The sequence below is a fragment of the Camelus ferus genome, chromosome 6, assembly GCF_009834535.1.
Source record: "Camelus ferus isolate YT-003-E chromosome 6, BCGSAC_Cfer_1.0, whole genome shotgun sequence".
NCBI classification, from domain to species: Eukaryota; Metazoa; Chordata; class Mammalia; order Artiodactyla; family Camelidae; genus Camelus; species Camelus ferus.
Genome location: NC_045701.1, coordinates 59,660,779 through 59,683,456, shown reverse-complemented (window position 1 = coordinate 59,683,456; position 22,678 = coordinate 59,660,779). Strand labels below are relative to the sequence as shown.

At 32.1% G+C, this 22,678-nt stretch overlaps 1 protein-coding gene across 1 annotated transcript in view; it reads right to left on the bottom strand.

Annotated features, from left to right (window-relative positions):
- MNAT1 (MNAT1 component of CDK activating kinase) overlaps window positions 1-22,678 on the bottom strand; it is a 167,865-nt gene that overhangs the window by 38,672 nt on the left and 106,515 nt on the right. The window lies entirely within an intron of this gene.

The window sequence follows — 22,678 nt, the reverse complement described above, 5'->3', positions numbered from 1 at the left end:
AAAGGCATTATATTTCTCATTTTAGATGTGAAAAAACTAAGGCTTAAGAGAGGTTAAGCCACCTGTGAAATGTTATATCACTAATATGTGATAGAATAAGGTTTAGAACCTACTAAGCACGGCAATCCCACAGCTTCCCTTAAATTTATGTCTTAATTTTCTTACCATCTAAAACACAAAAAAAGAAAAAAAAATAATAAACACAAATACTAATATACTTAGGTAGAGAAAATTCTACTTTGCCAGAATTCTTTTCAGGGAAAAGCACTATCTGTATTTATTTGCACTGTATAATTGTGTTGAAGAAAACCCTTGATAAACTAGGGAAGAAGGTGAATCACCCTGCCCCTCCCAAGAGCATGTAATGTGGGAGAAATTGTCCTTCATGAGGTGATGGAAGAACTTTCTTTATGTTACATAAAGAGAGGAAAGAAAAAGCAAGATAGAAGAAATAAATACAACAAAGTGACACAAGATTACAGTTGCAGGTAGGTGAAATATAATCCCTCCTTTTGTAGCCCTCAAATCTTCAAGAAAATGTGAGTAAATTTTCATATCCATGGTACCACTGGATGGGATAGAGCCTCTTAAAGGAATACCAGAGCATAGAACTAGAGCAGAATATAAACAAGGCAAAGTGGAAAAAACTGTGGGAGTGGCTTCAGACTCCTAACAGCTCTTGAATGGTTGAGACCTATTTTCTAGATGTGACTATGCTTTTTATTTAAATAGCAAAGGAAGAACTTGTCATTTCCTCCCTTGACAACCAAAACTGTCATTAAATAAGTACAGAATTAGTCAATCATGCTCCCCCAATTTTTTTGCCTTCACATTGTTCCTTAAATTCTTATCTGTGATTTTCCCACAGTTTTGCTAGAGAAATAAATGAAATCACTGGAACAAAACTTCTTACCTGCCACTTTGAAAATACCAGAAAATTACAGTAGTTTTCCTCAAAGATAAACTAAATTATTTATTTCAACAATTAGAAAACACTAACTAAATGCCAAAACTATAATGGCCATTATAATGGCCAAAAAAATGGCCATGCAACCATTTATCACTGAGTTGATAATCATAACCAGTCAAACTGGGGAGACGGGTGGTGGGAGAAAGGAAAGAAAGGAAAGGTAGGAAAACTCAATAGATCTAAAAACAGTACAATACAAATAGATTCTAAGGGACTAGACTTTCCATATTGTACTTTCATATTCTGCCAGTTAGTATCCTAGGGCCTTGTATATTATCTCATTTAGTACTCCAAACAATCCTATAAGATAGGTGCTATTATTATCTCTATTTTATAAGGGTGGAGACAAAGACACTGAATGATTAAATAACTTGCCCAGGGTTATAAGCCAAACAAGGACACTGTCAGAGATTTAAACTCAGGCAATATAACTCCAAAAACCTTTCTCACACTTCTACATTGTACTGCATGTTATTAGCATTTACAAAGCGATTTATACATATCTTCAAAGATTTAAGACTACTATTATATTTATCAAATCAAGTTTTCTGAAAGTAGATCATAACATATGAAATTATGGTGCAAAAATCACTAACATTTAGCTATTCAGAAACAAGCATGACCTCTGACATATGGTTTTAAAAATGATTAATGTGAGAGCACAAGATAGGAAACAGTTAAACAACAACTGTATGGCACACTTAACTGTCTTAGGAATTAATGTCAATAGTGCACACTAAGATTTTTAAGTATGTGACATTAAATATGGGTATTGTATATACACATAATAGTTAACTCCTTAAAAGTAATGTTCAGGGTAAACTAAAGTTTAACTAACATTTAGAGAAGAATGAAAGTAAAAACCAACAGCTGAAATACTTGTACACTCTACCTGTGATATTTCCTTGAACATGTTAATCATTATTCAACCATATCTCTAAGGAAAGGGAAAAAGATCTCCAAGTTTTCTAAACTTGGTAGCTTCTTCTTAAAAATGAAATGAAATGCTATACTAAGTGGAATTATATAGTTCTGGGATGCAAGCCAATTTATGATGAACACCTATGCATAATTTAAGGTTGGTGTTGTTTTGCATGGAAAAAGAAAAACTAAATATTATCCTCTTAAAAAGTGCTTTTTTAAACAAAAAAAGAAACATTTTTAAGAAACATTAATGAATAAGAAATTAATTTGTCAGTTTACTTTTATTTTATTTACTTATTTATTTTTTAATTGAAGCACAGTCAATTACAATGTGCCAATTTCTGGTTTATAGTACAATGTCCCAGTCATGCATATACATACATAGATTCGTTTTCATATTCTTTTTCATTAAAAGTTATTACAGTATATTGAACATAGTTCCCTGTGCTATACTGAAGAAAAATTTAAAACCGATTTTTTTCTATAGTGGCTAACATTTGTAAATCTCAAACTCCCAAATTTATCCCTTTCTACCCCCTTTCCCTGGTAACCATAAGATTGTTTACTATGTCTGCGAGTCTGTTTCTGTTTTGTCATTTTACTTTTAGACTGTACTTAACACAAGAAAAAACATAAGACTTCAATAAAACTTGTTTGAGAAAAATGTTTTCCCAAAGTTAAGTAATAACAAATTTCTGATGTTGTTGGGTAGCAAAGTATCTGTACTAAAAGAAAGTACCTGCATGCTTTTGGTTAGGAAACTTATTTTCCATGAGCAATCAGAACCAATATCATGCCAATTTAAAAGTATCTGTCTTTTATAAGGTAACAAAGTAGGAAGCAGAAATAAAATGTGTAGCTGAGTCCATAAAATGAAAAGAATTCTCTATAATTTTTCTGTATTTGATATTCTTTAACAAATAAGTTATGGAAAATAAAAATAAAATTAAAAGTGAATGGAAATTAATCTATTGATCATCAGAAAAGTAACATTAACATAATGATAATACTGAGAGGTTCGACTTGTTTTTAAAAAATGAGGCTGTGATTTTAAAAATTAAAGCAAGTTTACATAGGTAGAAATACATCAAATAATTAAAAGGTATTATTCCATACGCAAACATGATGGGGACTGGGCCTAGTCACCTAATGACAATGGTATTCTTCTCCACAAATTAAAAAACAGAAGCAGAAAGGTAGAAGGCAGCGGGGGAAAGTCAACCTGATACACTAAAATATTTTGTGCCACTGATTGTATGTTTTACAAAAAATAATACATTTGTATCCTAGATTACCAATAAGCATAACCAAATAGAATGATAAACTCAAAGACTGTCTTTGAAAAAGCCCTTGCCCTTCTAAGATAGATCACCAGCTGCAGAATAATAAACAAGATAAAGAGAAAAAGCCAAAAATAAAATTAAAAAAATAAAAGACTTTACCTTTCCAGACAGTGAACTATACAAAGCAAAAATAAAGATATACTACAAGGGGCAAAAAACATAACTAAATACGAAAGAGATGAAACTAATACCTTATATAATATGAAGTTTGGACTAGAGAAAAATTAGTAAAAGTAGGAAGTTTGAACATTCTAGAAAAGGTAAATATTTAAGTAACATTATCCTATGGACAAATAGCATGCTTAATTCCCAAAATCACTGAATAAAAAACTTAAATAACCGGTTATGTATCTAAGGAAGTAGTACATTAATTCATCATTATTTTAAAAAACGTTCTTTGAGGGTGCTTAAAAATGTTTTACCACACCAACTAAGCAATTTTTCTGACTCTAACAGCAACTCCACAGCAATAATATATTTTAATTATATACATAATATTTATATATAAATATATTTATGTATGTTGGGACTTTAAAGTAGGTAATAGTATTCATTCACACTACATCATGAATATTAAGGACTTCAACACAGTAAATGAACAATTTAAGTCTAAGATATACATATCTACAAACGAATTTTTTAAAATAAATGACACTAAAACAAAGTTGGAGAAATATTACAAACAGAATTTTAAGTTACAGCCAATGCTGCAATGGGCTTTTTTGTTATGACAGAAGTTTTTACAATTTACCCTACTTTGGTCCTGGCCAGCAGCTGTGGCAAGTGGTGGTGGTGAATCAGAAGGAAGTGGCAGCTGCACATACTCTCTGGCAGCAGAATAAATGGACTCCCTGTCCCCCACTGACTTCTCTCCCTGGGCCTCTCTCGACACACGAGGCAATAAGAGTGAGCAGTGAGAAAGAAAACCTGAAGCAGCTGCCTTAATCATTCAGATGCTTGTAGTAGCTCTCACACACAAAGACTTGTATCTGTCTCATATTCCACAGGCCATGCAAAACTCTGAAGGAGGCCCTCTCTCTACACTCAAGCCCAAAACTTTGTCATTTTCCTAGATTGTTCCTTACTCTCCACATGAAATCAGTTACCAAGTCCTACTAATTCTATCTCTTAAATCTTTCTTGAATTCATTTGCTTAACTCCATCCTCTCTATTTTTGGCTCTCTGATTTTTTACTTCCGTCTACTCAAATATATCCTCCACACTGTTGCCTTCAGAAGCATTTTTCTAAAATATAAATGTGAATATGTCACCTATTAAAAGTTCTTCAACAACTCCCTATTACTAAAAGTAGATGGCCCAAAGCCCACCTATAAAGAAATCAGGGGTTTTTCAACCTTGCTTTAAAACACATAGAAATAAAAAGGGGAAAATGTGTATCATCCAAAATACTTAATTTGGCAAATAAAACTCTTCATGATCTGGATCCCAACTAGTTTCATGTTACTCTGTTACAAACTGTGTGCTCTAGTCAGAATGAACCACTTGTATTTATCAAAGGCACCATGTTCTTTCATCTATCTTTCTCTAACAGAGAAGTCTATGCATGCTACCAGCAGACTCAAATTTACCCTTTAAATTCTACCATCTCTCTGAAGCCCTTTGCCACCCTCTCTCATATAATGGTATACTTGTTTACATAACAATCTCTGTCTCTAGAGGTCAGCTCTTAAGAGAGGAAGCATAAATGACTGATGTTCGTAATTTTAGCACCCAGGACCATTACACTTAATACATTTCAGAAGGAAGAAGAGTCTTGGCACTATCATAACTCTCTCTGCTATATCTTTTAAATTTTCTTCAGTTTAAAAAGTCATTTCAGAAATACCTGTGCCTTCAAAGGACTGTGGGATGAGGTGGGGTGGAATGCAGTTAGGTAGAGAAACAAAAATCAGTAAGAGGTATTCCCAGACTTAGAAGAATGTACAATCTAGAGACAAAAAAAAAAAAAAAAAAAAAGACTCAAAAAGATAAAGAAGGAAGATAAATCTTTAGTAATAAGAATTTTTAAGGAGGATGTCTTCTTCGGCAAATACTCTGTAATTAACTGATGATAGTCTGTAATACAGACAAAACTAAACAGTGCCTCAATTACCTCTAATTTCTGACCTGGAAAAGTAATTAAGGGAGCCAGTTTTGCTTTACCAAGGCATGTTGTATTTTTCTGACATACAAATGCAAACCTTTTGGATTTGAAAACTGAAATAAAATTTAGACCTTTTTGGTGTTAGAAGGCTAGGTGTTTGAGGTTGAAGGAAGTTCCTGTCAAAATGTTTCCTGGCTTAGGAATCAGAGACCCTCTTGGATTTTAAACAGTAATAATAAATATTTATTTCAAGATTTAATTATAAATTGACAGGAAAGATGTGAGATGTTTCCATATAGTTTTCACATTTAAAATTAAATGTTCTTCAAACTTCATATAGAACTCTAACACTCACTGTAACTACTCCAGATAGCTCCAAGCTAAAAATATAATTCAGGAAAAGAAAATATTCCTCAAATCAAGGAAAAGTTCATGACTCAATAATCACATAGCTTTGCTTATAGTAAGAATTACTGAGGATGATGTGCAAAACACGTGGCTTTAAACAGAATTCAACTAGGAAAGGTTAGTCTTTTTAAAAAATGGTATGCAGACAACTTGGCATTATGTGCAAAAAGATGCACTTAGACCCATATCTCACACTATAGACAAAAATTAATTCAACATAGATCAGAGGCCTAAACGTAAAAGCTAAATCTTTAAAACTTTTAGAGGAAAACATAAGTCAATGTGGCTCCAAATCCCTAAAATATGCCCAATTGGCCCATTAGACTTTACATACAAAACACAAACTCAAATATAAAATAATTAATAATTTCAAGACACAGGCCTTGAGAGACTGCACTGGTCATACATACACGAAGCAGGACTTGATGTGGTGATCATCGTACAACTTGGTAAATTTAGTCAAAATTCACTGAATCACACACTGAAAGTAGGTCACTCAATGGTATGTAAATTATACCTCAATAAAGTGTTGTGGGTTTTTTCAATGACTGTAAGTCTTTGGTGGCAGCACATTAAAATTCACTAAATGGGGAAGGCATCATAGACTGTGCATGTGTCTGTACTGTATGTCTAGGCCTAAGTGAGTGCCCCAGCCTGAGGGAATGTTCCAGAGCCAAATAAACAAATGACAAAGTAATTGTATCTCAGAAAGTCGAGCGTCAGGTCTGAAGATAAGGTTCTCCTTTTGAATGGGTAAACTGACAACTCTCTGCAGCTAAAATGAGGGTGATTCTCAAGGTAATGAGTTTGGCTCATAACTAGATAAGATCTTTTAAATGCTAGGAGTTTCTAACCAGAGAGTATGGCCAAATGAATAGCACTCTGACTAAATTCCACAATCAAGACTGAATTTCCATCTATTCCATCTAAAGATCTCTTTTTACACTAAGCAATTCCAAGTGCTAGGTTGTTTCTAACTGAGCCTACTCTATGAACCAGAGGCCTATACCTCCATGCTGGCTTTCTTTGTGATAACAAGTATTCCTGAAAGACCTCAAATTCTGCCAAAATGCATACTTAAAAATTATAGGTAAGTAAATACTGAAAGAAAGAGGGGAAAAAAGGAAAACGATTTTCTAACTTGTTGTTTTCAAAAAGTGTTTTGCCTATTCTAGCTTCTTGTATTACATAATAATTTTAGAATCAGTTGGTCAATTTCTACAAAAAGAGATTGCTAGGATTTTTAATGGGATAGTATGTTCATAAAGAAAACTTAAGGGAGCACTGATACCTTACAATGTCAGTTGTTCAGCCTGATGTACATGGATTATCTTTATCAAGACCTTTCTTTTCTACACTTCCTGTAACAAATGTAGGATTTTTATAAAAGCTATTTTAGCACCCTTGCCTACTAATTCTTGCATTTTTGATTGATTTGGGTTTTTCTTCCTGATGTGTATTATATTTCTGATTATTTGCCTGGATAATAATTACCTTTGGATATCAGAAAAAAATTATGGGTAAAATAGGATTAAGGCAGTCGACATAAAACCTATGTAAACTTCATAATCAGAGTACTAACAAAAGCATTAACAATCCTCCAAAAAGTATTAGCATCATTTATTTTTAAAGGCTGTTAAATTCCAAATAAACAATTATATAATAAATATAAATTTTATGATAAAAGAAGAAAAAAGTAAACATAATTTGATGGGAAGGAGCTGTAAGGAATGGGTAAGGTTGCCAAATTGTGAAAACAAGGGCAAAATGAACAAAAACTGGGGAGAACTCCAAAAACAGCACTTTCAAGAGAGACTGCATGACAAAACTAAGCCAAAAGGAAGAACATGGCAAGGAAAAACATCCTGTACAGTACTCTATTCATCCTCTGTGACTTACTGCATTCAGCTGTGTTAATGGATCTGTATATGCGAATTCAGCCGCTATCACTTTGGTTACATAACACATTTACCTACTGGGAAAAATCAAGTGCCAATCAAAATGACTCTCACATTAAATAGATATCATTCCCCTATTTACCATTCAAATGTAAGCTAATTCATGTTACAGACATATGTTCTAGAAACGGGTGATGTAAATGCACAGAATGTATTTGATCTACTGCCTGATTCAACTTGTGTCCAACTTGTCAACTCTATCCTTTCATTGACCCATTCCCTGGCTTGCTTTATCCAAGATTCTCACTGTTGGACACCTTTAAGCAATCATAATTGTGGAACTCTATTTCAGATTATTTTTCTCTGTATGGTTTAGTACTTTATCTTGAGAGTCAGGAAGGCAGGGGGCATTATCAGAATGTTTTTACAATACAGCAGAGACTTCATATATATTCCTATTTCTCTCTATATATTGAAGAGAAGTATAGTCAGTTTACAATGTTATGTCAATTTCTGGTGCATAGCATAATGCTTCAATCATACATGAACATATATATATATTCGTTTTCATATTCTTTTTCACCATAAGTTACTAAAAGATACTGAATATAGTTCCCTATGCTATACAGTAGAAACTTGATCTTTATCTATTTTATATATATTAGTTAGTACCTGCAAATCTCGAACTCCCATTTTAACCCTTCCCATCCCCTTCTCCCTCCCTCGTAACCATAAGTTTCTCTTCTATTTCTGTGAGTCTGTTTTGAAAATAAGTTCAGCTTTTTTTTTCAATTCCACATATAAGTGATATCGTATTATTTATCTTTCTCTTTCTGGCTTACTTCACTAAGAATGACAATCTCCAGGTCCATCTATGTTGCTGCAAATGGCATTATTTTATTCTTTTTTATGGCTGAGTGGTATTCCATTGTATAAATATACACAGCTTCTTTATCCAGTCATCTGTCAATGGACATTTAGGTTGTTTCTATGTCTTGGCTATTGTAGATAGTGTCGCTATGAACACTGGGGTGTATGTATCTTTTTGAATTAAGGTTCCCTCTGGGTATGCGCCCAGGAGTGGGATTGATAGATCATATGGTAAGTCTATTTTTAGTCCGAGGAATCTCCATACTGTTTTCCATAATGGCTGCACCAGACTACATTTCCAACAGCGGAGGAGTGTTCCATTTTCTCCACACCCTCTTCAGTATTATCACTTGTGGACTTTTGAATGATGGCCATTCTGACTGGTGTGAGGTGACACCTCACTGTAGTTTTGATTTGCTTTTCTCTGATAATTAGTGACACTGAGCATTTTTTCATGTGCCTATTGGCCATTTGTATGTCTTCACTTGAGAATTTCTTGTTTAGATCTTCTGCCCATTTTTGCATTGGGGTTTTTTTGTGTGTGTTTTTGGGGTTTTTTTGTTGTTGTTATTAAGTTGTATGAGCCGTTTATATATTCTGGAAATTAAGCCTTTGTCAGTCTCATCTTTTGCAAATATTTTCTCCCATTCCATAGGTTGTCATTTTGTTTTGCTTAAGGTTTCCTTTGCTGTGCAAACATAAGTTTAATTAGCTCCCATTTGTTTATTTTTGCTTTTATTTCTATTGCCTGGGTAGACTGTGCTAGGAGAACATTGCTCAGATTTATGTCAGATAATGTTTTGCCTATGTTTTCTTCTAAGAGGTTTATACTGTCTTGTCTTATGTTTAAGTCTTCAAGTGATTTTGAGTTTAGTTTCGTGTATGGTGTGAGGGAGTGTTCTAACTTCATTGGTTTACATGCTGCTGTCCAGTTTTCCCAACACCATTTGCTGAAGAGACTGTCTTTACTCCATTGTATGTTCTTGCCTCCTTTGTCAAAGATTAATTGACCAAAAGTGTGTGGGTTTGTTTCTGGGATCTCTATGCTGTTCCATTGATTCATATGTCTGTTTTTGTGCCAATATCATGCTGTTTTGATTACTGCAGCTTTGTAGTATTGTCTGAAGTCTGGGAGGGTTATTCCTCCAGCTTCATTCTTTTTCTTCAATATTGCTTTGGCAATTCTGGGTCTTTTGTGATTCTATATAAATTCTAGGATTATTTGCTCTAGTTCTGTGAAAAATATCCTGGGTAATTTGATAGAGATCACATTAAATCTGTAGATTGCTTTGGGTAGTATGGCCATTTTAACAATATTGATTCTTCCAATCCAAGAACATGGGATATCTTTCCATTTCTTTAAATCATCTTTAATTTCCTTAGTCAATGTATAGTCAATTTATAGTATAAAGTCTTTCAATGTTTGCATATAAATCTTTCACTTCTTTGGTCAGATTTATTCCTAAGTATTTTATTTTTGGGGACACAATTTTAAGAGGGATTCTTCCCTTACTTTCCTTTTCTGATATTTCATTGTTAGTATAAAGAAATACCACTGAGTTCTGTATGTTAATCTTGTATCCTGTTACCTTGCCAAATTTTTTTATCAGCTCTATTAGTTTTTGTGTGAAGCTTTTAGGGTTTTCTCTATATAGTATCATGTCATACACTTATAGTGACAATTTTACCTCTTCTCCTCCAATTTGGAACACTTTTCTTTTTCTTGTCTAATTGCTATGGCTAGGACTTCCAATACTACATTCAATAAAAGTGGCGAGAGTTGGCATCCTTGTCTTGTTCCAGATTCTAACGGGAAGGCTTTCAATTTTTTGCCATTGAGTATATTCCTATTATTAATTTTAAAAGTACAGGAATGAAGACTTCATATTTTTCTCAAAATCAATGTCTCAATTTAATTTTTCTTACTGTATCTCTAGATAGTAAGTAATTCCTCACATTAATCCATACCATAGTTTTGCTATCTGCAAGGCAAGGAGAACAAATTTTGTTAAAAAATAGGCAATGAATATGAACAGCTCTTTAATACTGGCACAAAGTTAGTAATATAAATTTTTGTGCAAACTGTAAACTCTATGTTTATGTGACATACCAATAAAGTAACATGACAAATATCTCCCTCAATTTTTTAAAAAAGCTATAATTATTCACTAGAAATTTCATTATGGTTACAAAGATTGAAATACATGTTTTTATTTTAGAAAAATCTATTGGTCAAACAAGTTTTCATTATGAAAAAGATGCAAACTATTCAATCAATGAAAAGTAAGCTTTTTTTCCTTCCTTTAACAAGCCTTTATGTTTTACTTTTAAAATTTCTTCTGTCTTGAAGACCTAAACACATTTCTCCAATGAAGACATAAAGATGGCCAACAGGCATGTGAAAAGATGCATACTTTTGCTAATTATCAGAGAAATGCAAGTCAAAACTACAATGAGGTATCACCTCACACCAGTCAGAATGGCCATCATTAAAAAGTACATAAACAATAAATACTGAATAGGCTGTGGAGAAAAGGGAACCCTCTGGCACTGTTGGTAGGAATGTAATTTGGCACAGCCACTATGGAAAACAATATGGAGACTTCTTTAAAAACTGAAAGGAGTTATCCTACTCCTGGGCATATATCCAGAAAAAAACTCTAAATTGAAAAGATGCATGCACCCCAATGTTCACAGCAGCACTATTTACAACAGCCAAGACATGGAAGCAACCTAAATGTCCAATGACAAATGACTGGATAAAAAAGTTGTGGAGTGCATAAACAATGGAATATTACCCAACCATAAAAAAGAATGAAATAATGCCATTTGCAGCAACATGGATGGATCTAGAAATTATCATACCAAGCTAGGTAAGTCAGATAGAGAAAGACAAACTATCATATGATATCACTTATATGTGAAGTCTAAAAAAAAAAGACACAAAGGAATTTATTTACAAACCAGAAAAGGCTCACAGACACAGAAAACAAACTTATGGTTACCAGAGGGGAAAGGGAGAGGGATAAACTATGAGTTTGGGATTTACAGATACTAATTACTATATATAAAATAGATAAACAACAAGGTCCTACTGTATACCACAGGGAACTATATTCAATAGCTTATAATAACCTATAATGGAAAAGAATATGAAAAAAATATATATACATATATGTATAACTGAATCACTATGTTGTACACCAGAAACTAACACAACATTGTAAATCAACTAAACTTAACTACACTCCATTAAAAAAAACAAAACTTTCTTCTGTCTCTTTTAAATGGTCATGGTTATATTTATTAGTGTTCAAGTGCCTGATGTCAAAAGTCACTTGACCTCAAATGAGCCTTAGAATCATGTCTCTCTCAATCCAGGGATTTTGCTAATGAAATAATTGGAAGATAGATCAAAAATTTAGCACAATCTATTTATAAAAACAACAAATGAAAAATGATCTAAATACCAAAGAACTGTTAAATTATGATGTAGAATACTTTAAATGATGGTATGGATAAATATGAAAAGCTAGTCAAAATGTAGTAAGTTAAAAAAGGTAACAAAATAATATAGCAGAAATGTTTTTGTAAAATATACATTATATATCCAAATGGGAAAAGCCTAGAAGGGTATTTACCCAGGCTAAACCAGAGGTTCTCAAAGTGTAGTCTCCCAATCAACAGCATCAGCATCACTTAGGAGTTTATTAAAAATGAAAATTCTGGAGCTGCACTCCAGTCCCACTGAATCAGAAACCTTGGAAGTAGCACCCAGCAATCTGTGGTTTATTAAACCCTCCAGGTGATTCTGATGTATGCCAAAGTTTGAGAACCACTACTCTAGATTCTTTTTTGGGATTAAGATCCCTCTGAGATTCTGATGAAGATTATTAACTTTCTCCCAGGAAAGTACCCATTTGGACAAATGCTCAGTTTTGCATATATTTCAAAGACAAACATAGGGCAGAGGGTGCCTGCATTAGTAACAACTAGTTCCAAATGGAGTATATCTATTGAGCCCTAGGACTCCTTACCTACAACAAATAATGCATACTTATTGCATATACGTTGCCAAAATTAAACTGAGAAAAATGAAAGAACCAGAAAACTGTAAACCAATCCCACAAGTCTGGCACACCACTATTTCTTTTAGTTTGTCTTCAGTTACTCAGATTCCAAGGCTGACATAAAATCTCTTGGGTTTAATTTTCCAAACTTCTGAACTTTACTGAGTTTATAGGTTGAACTTGTAGCCTTGGCAATGGATAATTCTCAAATGATCACTCTTCCATTTGACTATCAATCTGTACTTCATGGCCGTAAGAAAAAAACTTTTTAGATAAGTTTAAGTTTTTTAAAATTTTTGAACAAATGTGAATGTTTTAGAATCAATGGAGCATAGACCTCATGTATCTCACAATTTAAGCAGGTCCTTCATTTCCTTTTACTTATAGTAAGAATGAGTATCAAACTACAAAGACTTCAAGTTGTAGCTTCACAAGAAAACAAAGGTTAAAAACTAAAAGATTTAATTAGGCAGTCAGTAATCATCTCTTAATTTCATTTTTCCAAATCAACTGCAGGTTTCTGTGGTAACATATGCATCTCCTATGATAATGAATTTTAACCATATAAAAACATTAAGGTTATTCTAAGAAAAATATTTCAACTCTTTTTTAAAAATACTATATGCACACCTGCTATTCTCCTATCAATCCTAGCAGGAAACCATTTCTCCTCTACATCATAAGCAATAGAAAAATACTTATTAAAGCATTAATCACAGTCCATTATATTCTGACTCACTGCCAAAAGTTCCCATTACATCACTAAAAATATCTATTAACCAAAACCTGCTTCTGACAAGTTACAGGAGTGCAGCATTCAGAATTTAGTAATGTAATAGTCAGTTTAAAAAGAACAGTTACACAATTGATTTTGCAGTGGCAGCAAAAATAATTATTTTTTTCCAACATTTATTACCAAAAGGTTGATTTAACTGGTGTTTCCACTGTAAAATTATTTTAAAATTATTTCAAATTTCACCTAGCATTATTAAACACATTTACTATAAAAGTATTAAATACAGACGACTGGTTAAAGAATTTCAAAAGTGCTGAATACACCACTGTGTTTAAAACTATATTGTCTTGTGTAAATATGGGCCTTGTTTAGAGCCATGTCTAACAGGAAATTGTAGCAAATGAAAACCATCCCCATTTTTCCACTCCCACTCTTTAGGATTTATGTCTTTACATTTAAAGCCAGTTATACAGAGAAACAAAAAAACATGGCAACATTACCTTCAAATCAGAATAATGACTACTATGGGCATTTTTATAATGTTGAGTAATTAAATATTATTAGATGCAGAGCTTAAATATATTTTGATTCTGTACCAGCAGAACCAACTATCTAGTTTTCACTTGCTGGATGCTTTTTTGAAGAGTGGTGCCACTGGCTTCTTCCAAGTCAGGAGAAAATGGGCAGACGATTTAGGCAATAAAGTGCTAAGTAAAAAGCACAGGGATATGGGTAATTGTTTCCTGAGAATAGAGACCACTGATGGCTATTATGGTTTGCATATTGAAAAAAATTACTAAATAGCATAAATATGGGTAAGTTTTCTTCTATTTACTGTGTTTTCAAAAGTTTCCCATTACCTTTATAATGGGGAAACTCAAATAGTTTACTTATTTTAACAGAAGCTCTTAAGAAAGCTATATGTGACTCCCAGAGGATTGGGGAAGAAAAGCTTACTTGTCTTAACGCATTATATTGTTACGTATTTTCTTTCAAATATAAACGTTTATAATCTCTATTCTTTCTGAAAATAGGAGTGAACTGACAATTTCTAATAACTTGTATAAAATCTAATGTTTCTTATGAGTGACTTTTAATTAGTTGGAAAATTCACAGCAGAGGAATTTGGAGAAATTATAAGCATGAATTATATCTTAGTTAATAAGGAGACAGAAAAAGAAAACAGACCTCAGTTACAATCATAGAACATGATAACTATAAATTAGCAGGGTTTTTTAACCTAAGAGTCAACATGTTTTACATTTGAAAGGTTAAAAGAGTCACCAAGCTACACATGTCTAATAATTTCCTAACAACTCAATCTCCAGATTATTTTTCCTTCTTGTTTTTTAGCTTCAGTCTCTTTAAATGGAAATATGATCTCTGCATACCCAAAGAAAATAAAGTTATCCCTACTCAAAAGCACTTTTTAAGAGAATATGACTCTTTCAGGGCACCTGAATCTTAGCATGTGATCCTGAGTTCTCACCAAGGAAATGAAGAATTAATGAGTAAGTGTACACTTTACAGTACACTCAATTAAAGGGCCAGTCAACATATAATTAAAAGAGAGACTCTTTTCGTGCTGATGGTTTTGAAGACTCTCACTTCATAGAAACATCCCCAGTGTGAATATAGATCTTTAGGTGATTAATTTTTGTTCTGTATTTTATCACTAAAATTATTATTTACAAAACTCGAAACTGCTTCTACAACCAATTAGCTATTTTCCATTAAGTCTTCTTTAGAACAACTATAAGCAAAAGATAAATGACAAATCCCTACTAGTATACTCATTTTACTTCTTCCTTATCTGTTTAAGCCTTTAACAAGCACTCCTTGATTACTACTTCTGTTATGCAACACTGACTAGTGAATAATTCTCATTGGTATAATGTGTGTAAATTACATATTTTTATATTGTCTATAAGTTTGGATAGAAAATAAACTACAGGGTACTCTTAATAGGCTTTTAAAAATCATTACACTTAATAAAAAGTAGAGATTGTAGAAAGAAACAGTACTTAGATTAAAAACTTAATTTTGAAAACATTAAACTTTTATAGGTCATGCAAGACAATTAAATGACCCAGGTTACATAATTGTTTTTAAAGTAACTTTGGCCTGAAAAAGCAATTTGATCATCATAATGAGAAAACAAAATCAATCAATAAAGTTAAGTTGCCTTAAACTTTAAAATGAGTTTAAGTTCAATATTTACAGAGTTCACTACATATCAATAATATTTCTAGTAACAAATGTTAACTCCAGTGGTAGCGTCTGTCACTCAAATAGCTATTTTTATATAGCACTTATCATGTGCCAGATATTACTCCAAGGGTTTATCATTTATTAATTAATTTAATCCTCACAAGTCTATGAGATAGGTACTAACATCATCCATATTTTGCAAATGTGGAAATTAACACAAAGGAGAGATTAGTAAAGTGTTCGGGGTATTAAAACTAGTTAATGAAAAACCCAGTATTCAAACCCAGGCAGTCTAGCTCTGAAGTATGTTCTCTTAATTTCTTACACTAAAAGGTTAATGTGATAATAAACCTTAAATAGTTTGGTTTTATTACATCGTATGTTTGACAAATTAAGAGAGGAATAAATGATACTATTCCTACTGGTAATTTATCATCCTGGTGATATTCATTAATCACAGTGATTTTTTCATCAGGTGGAGGCTGTATGTTATCCCAACTACTACAGGGCATTCCTTTTGTCTATGTTAACTAGCCCCAAGTCTTGGCCAATTAAAATTAGATTCATTCAACAAGTGTCCACCTCCATGAATTCTTCCTTTGCCTCTAAAACTGGATGTGGCTTCTCCCAACCTGCTGGTCCATAAAAATTTCTTTACTTTAAACAACAATAACAGTTAACATTTACTGAATGTTTTCTAAGTATTAAAATCTTAAATTCTATAAACTAAGTCATATACTCAAAACAATCCTGTGAGGTAGATTCTATTACCATCTCCATTTCACAAATAAGAAAAATAAGGTTCACAGAGGTTGAGTTCTCACACCTAAGGAACAGAGCTTGGATCTGAAGCCAGGTATGTTAAACTCTAAAATTTATGCTGCTTAAGCCACACACATAAACTATGGGAGTATATATCTTATACTGCATTGTATCCTATTTATTTACACACCATCATAACCCTTAATTCTATACCAAGAGTTCTTTTATGCACAAAACCGTGGCTTATATACTTTTATTTCTTAAAAATAAATTGGGCTTAATGAACATCTGATGAATTAGTTGGCGGGTAAATAGATGATTATTATAAAAGCTACATATCTAATGAGAAAAATATGTAACAGATCAGCAATTCTCAAACTTGTTGGCCTTAGGAATTCTTTACACTCTTAAAAATTACTGATTCCCAAAGAGATTTTGTTTAGATGGGCTACACCTACCTATATTTTCCATGTTAAAAATTAAAACTAAGAAATTAGAAAATACTTATTAATACATTTAAAAATAATTATTAAAGCCCATTACATGTTAACATAAGTGATGTACTTAACTATGTTGAAACTAGTCAAAAGGAAGCTGGAATGACTATTTTAATATTAAGGTAATGAGATTTCATAGCAAAAAAATTATCATTCCCAGAATAAAGAGGACTATTTCATGACAAAGAGGTCAATGAATGAAGAGGCTATAACAACCCTAAATGTTTATGTTACTAATAAAAAAGCATTTGCAAAAGACATGATTATTTACATTTTAAAAAATCCTACAGACTACAAAAAACTATTAGAACTAATGAGTTTTGTAAGGTTTCAGGCTACAAGATCAATATACAAAATATCTCTTCACTCCAGAAATAAGCAATCATAAATTGAAAAAAAATTAAATACCATTTACAGTAACAAAATACTTAGGAATAAATCTGACAAAATATATGCAACACTTGTACACCAAAATTATGTATTACTTAGAAAAATTAAAGAAGATCTAAATAAATGGAAAAATATACCTTGTTCATAAGTCAAAAGATAGAGCCAATTCACTATAAACTGACCTATTAATTCAGTACAATCCCAATCAAAATTTTGGCAGATCTTATGAGCAATGATACCTCAGTAGTACAAGGACAACTACAGCATAGATATTGGTTTCAAATACTATTCTCCAATAAAAGAAACCAGAGCTTCCTAGAGAAATGGCTACTTCTAGAACTGAGTCAGGAAATACATGTATGATGAGCCTGGAGCATCTTGTAAAGTACAGAATAAGATAAAGTAAAGAAGTACTTTAAAACACACACAATGATGGCAGAATGGCAAATGAGTACTGGAGCCAAGTAAAACATCTCAAATGGCCAAAACTGGACAATAACCCAAAGTGCAAAATAAACATTCATGAGTCCTTAGTGAGAGGGAAAAAAATGATTGAATGATTGAATAAATAAATAGATGGAGGAGAAGAAACAAATCTCCAATGCAGAGGTTTTCTAAATAATTTATGTAGATACCACACCCTCAAGGAAGTTGAGCATAACTCTCCACTCCTTAAGTGTAGTCTGTCCATAGTGACTTTCTTCCAAAGAGTACAATAAATATGGGGGGGGGGGCGATATGAGTAACTTTACAGTGGAGAAACCTGATTAAACAATACCTCAGCCAGGTGATCAAGGTTACATCAACAGTGTTAAGACACAATGACACTATCACTTGATAGGAAGTGATAAAAATGGCACTTTGTCTATATAGTCTCACTCAAAAGAATACAGAACCCCAGTCTAATAATGAGAAAAATGTTGGACAAATTACAATAGAAGATAGGATACCTGACCACCACTAAAACTGTCAAGGCCATCGAAAACAAGAAAAGTCTGAGAAATTGTCACAGCCAAGAGGAGCTTAAGGAGACATGCCTACTAAATGTAATGTGGTACCCTGGATGAGATCCCGGAATACAGACAGGACATTAGGCAAAAACTAAGGAAACCAAAGTAAGTATGAACTGTAGTTAATAAAAAATGTATCAATATCAGTTCATTAATTATAACAAATATATCATGCCAATGTTAGGTGGTAATAAAAGGGGAAATCACGTGAGATATAAATTCTATACTATCTTAGGAATTTTTCGGTAAATTCAAAGATGTTCTAAAAATTAAAATGTTTCTAAAAAGCCTGTAGGCTTTTTTTATAGAAATGGACAAACTGACCCTAAAACTTACATAGAAACACAAAAAACCCAGAACAACTTTGTTTTAAAAACAACAAATAAATTGGAGGGCTGATGTTCAGACTTAATTATAAAGTTGCATTATAAAGGATATAAATTATAAAGGAATCAAGATAATACAGTTTTGGTATCAAGATCAGCAAATAAATCACTGAAACAGAAAAGAGCTGAGAAATAGATCCATACATATATGGAGGAATGATTTTAGACAAAGGTGAAAGGGCAATTCAGGAGAGAAATAATAGTCAACAGATGGTGTGGAAACAATTCAATATATGTATGCCAAAAAAAAAATGACTTCAAATCATACCTCTTACAATACACAGAAATGAACTATAAACCACAGATTTAAGTGACATTAAGCCTCAAAATATAAAACTTTCAGAAGAAAACACAGGAGAAATTGTTTTCACCTTGAATTAAGCAAAAATTTCTTAGACGTAGCACCAAAAGCAGAATCCATAAAAAAAGATGAAAACTCTTATTTGAAAAGATACATTCACCTTTATGTTAATAGCAGCACTATTTACAACAGCTAAGACATGGAAACAATCTAAACATCTGTTAACAGATGAATGGATAAAGAAGACATGGATATATATATATATCCACACATACACACATATATACATATACAATGGAATATTACTCAGCCATTAAAAAGAATGAAATATTGCCATTTGCAGCAACATGGATGGACCCTAGAGATTATCATACTACACAAAGACAGTCAGAGAAAGACAACTATTACATGATGTCACTTACATATGGAATCTAAAAAATAATACAAATGAACTTATTTTTAAAACAAACATTCACAGACATAGAAAACATACTTATGGTTACCAAAGAGGAGGTGGGGGGAAGGATAAATTAGGGGTATGGGATTAACAGATACACACCACCATACATAAAACAGATAAAACAACAAGGATTTACTGTATAGCACAGGGAACTATATTCAATATCTTGCAGTAACTTATAATGAAAAAATCTGAAAAAGAACATATTATATCTGAATCATTTTGCTGTACACTTGAAACTAACACAATATTATAAACCAACTATAGTTCAATTTCAAACAGTAAGTAAATTTTTAAAAAAGCATGCTCCATAAAAGAAAAAAAGTGATAAACTGCACTTCATCAAGGTTAAAACTTCTACTCTTCTAAGACACTGTAAAGATAATAAAAGACAAGCCAGAGATTGAGAGAACATATTTGTAAACCACATATCTGATAAACAGAATATACAAAAATTGGAACCCAGAATATACAAAAAGCTTCCAAAATTCAGTAAGAAAACAAACTCAATAAAAGATTCTGACAAATACTTCACAAAGAAGATATATGGATAGCAAATTAACACATTAAAACATTCTCAGCATCACTAGTCTTTAGGGAAAGAAAAATTAAAACAATGATCTACTACACATCTATTAGAATGACCAAAATTAAAAAGACTGACGATGCAAAGTATTTGTGAGGATTTAAAGCAACTCATACTCTCATACACTGCTAACAGAAATGTAAAATGGCACAACCTCTTTGGAAAACAATTTTTCAGTTTCTTAAAAATTTAAATATACATCTACATATAATACATCCATTCCACTCCTAGGTATTTACCCAAGAATGAGAGATTTGACATGAATGTTCCTATCAGCTTTATTTTAATAGCTCAAAACCAGAAAAAAACTGGAAACAACCCAGATACCCAACAAAAAGAAAATTAATAGAAAGTAAATTGTGGGATATATATACAATAGAACACTACTCAGCAGTAAAATGGAATGAACCATGGATACATGCTACAACAAAGATGAATCTCAAAATAATCATTTTGAGTGAAAGAAGTCAGACAAAAAAGACAATACATCTTGTTTGATTCAATTTATATGAAACTAAAAAGCGCAAACTAATCTACAGTTACGGAAAGCACTTGAGTGGTTTCTTGGTTGGGAGCTGACAGATGTGAAGGAGAAATTAGTGACACCAGCAAACTTTCAGGGGTGATAGGTATGTTCATTATCTTGACTATGGACAAGATTTTGTTACTATATACACATGTCAGAGCTCATCAAACCATGCAATTTAAATACATACTTTTCAGTGCATGTTAGTTACACCTTGGTAAAGGTGCTCAAAAATGAATAAAATAAGTTCTAAATTGTCATAGTTAAAATTAATACTATACAGATCCACTGGACTTTTTTTTTCATATCTTTTTAAACATTTTATTAGGGAGAACTTCTCCCCTTCCTATGTTGAAACAAATCCCAGGAATTATGTCATTATAATCCATTATATATAAAACAATGATTTTTTGAATATGGCCATTATAATACTTATTAAAATTTAATAAGAATTATGTAGTATCATAAAATAGCTCATCAATGTTCAAATTATAAATTGCCTCATAAATGTTTTTGTTTGTTTCTTTGTATTTGTTCAAATCAGGATCCCAAAAGGGCAATATATTGTGATATGCTTATGTCTTCTAAGTCTTTTTTACTCTACAGATTCTTCCTCCATCTTTCTTTTTTTTTAATGTAAGATTTATTATGGAATCTTAGTAAACTTATTTTCACTATAGCTTGAAACATATTATTGTTATATTACCCTAGAAATTATTTCAATTATTCCCCATAATGCTAAAAAAAAAACCCTAAAATAATAAACAAGTCAATGATGGAATCACCTGAAGAATGATGCAATAATTAAATAAGTCAAAACTACTCTATCAACTCTGTTTCCTTACCATAGTGCCCAAATTATTGCATCTTTATTTTTTGTACCATCTCTTAGGAGGATATGACGTTACCTGAGATGAATTTTCTCAAACTCAAAAAATCAGTGAGTTACCCATATACAAGTGTATATGGGTACAATTCAATGATTTTTAGTAAGTTTACAGGGCTGTTCAATCATCTACACAATACAATTTTAGAAAATTTTCATCAACTCAAAACAAATCCCTGGTTCCCAATTGCAGTCATCCAAGTGTATATTTTTAAGGACTAAAAGGAAATATTATCTTCTCATCCAGCCAATCATTAAACAGAATGGATTTCACTCCATAATAATATGGAATAAGAACTCTGACTATCCATTTTGCTAAAATAATTCATCAACGTTTTTAAAATTTTTATGATGTTTGTGTACCATCACTCTTATAGAACTTGCTATAATTATATAACTACTATAGTCAAGTGCATATACAAAGGTATATATTTTTGTATAAATACTGGAGTCAGATGCATATACAAAGATATGTGGAAGAAAGGAGATGCTGTACAAATGAATAACTGGTCATTCTAACTGACCAATTATGCATTCTAACTGGTGTTTATAAATCTAAAAATGAGAACCTTTTATAATTACAGGCCAAAGGGGATGTAAAAGAGATAGTGTTCCTGTCTTCAATCAAATTACAAGGCATCACACCAGAAATTGACACAACATTGTAAACTTACTATACTTCAATAAAAAATATATATAGAAAAAACTTACAAGGCATCAAAGTTTTCAAAAGTATTTAATTTTGACTATGCAAATACAAAAAATAATACACTTGAAATTATTATTGATGTATTTGCATTTTGATGATACAAATGCAAACAGAGCCAGAAACAGTGATAAGCTATCATCTAACAGATGTGTATGAAATCTGCACTCAGTATTTACAAGATGGATATGTTCCAAGTTCCTGCATGACCATTGATCAGTGGTTAGTTGCACTCAAAGGATGTTGTCAATTTTGGGTGTATATACTTTCTAAACCAAGAACACGTGGAATAAAAATTTGATTGTGCTATGTCTAAATCTCTACTAAATTTTCTAGTAAAGTTCTTCCCACTATTCATTTATTCTTACATCTGCAAATGATTCATAAAATAACATAAAATTTAAAAAAATAAAAAGGGTCCATTAGACCTCGATGATAAATGGGGATGACTATTTATCCTATAAAAAAAAAAGAGGTTTAGAAACGAATGAAATTTCAGAGCTTCATGATAGAAGAAAAGCAGAGGCTATACCCTTATGTCCACACATAATTTCCCTTAGCCTCAAAAGTATTGTTTTCTAGACTTTAGAAACTATTTGAGCAGTAACTTCTACTATTGTGTGTTCTGTGTCTA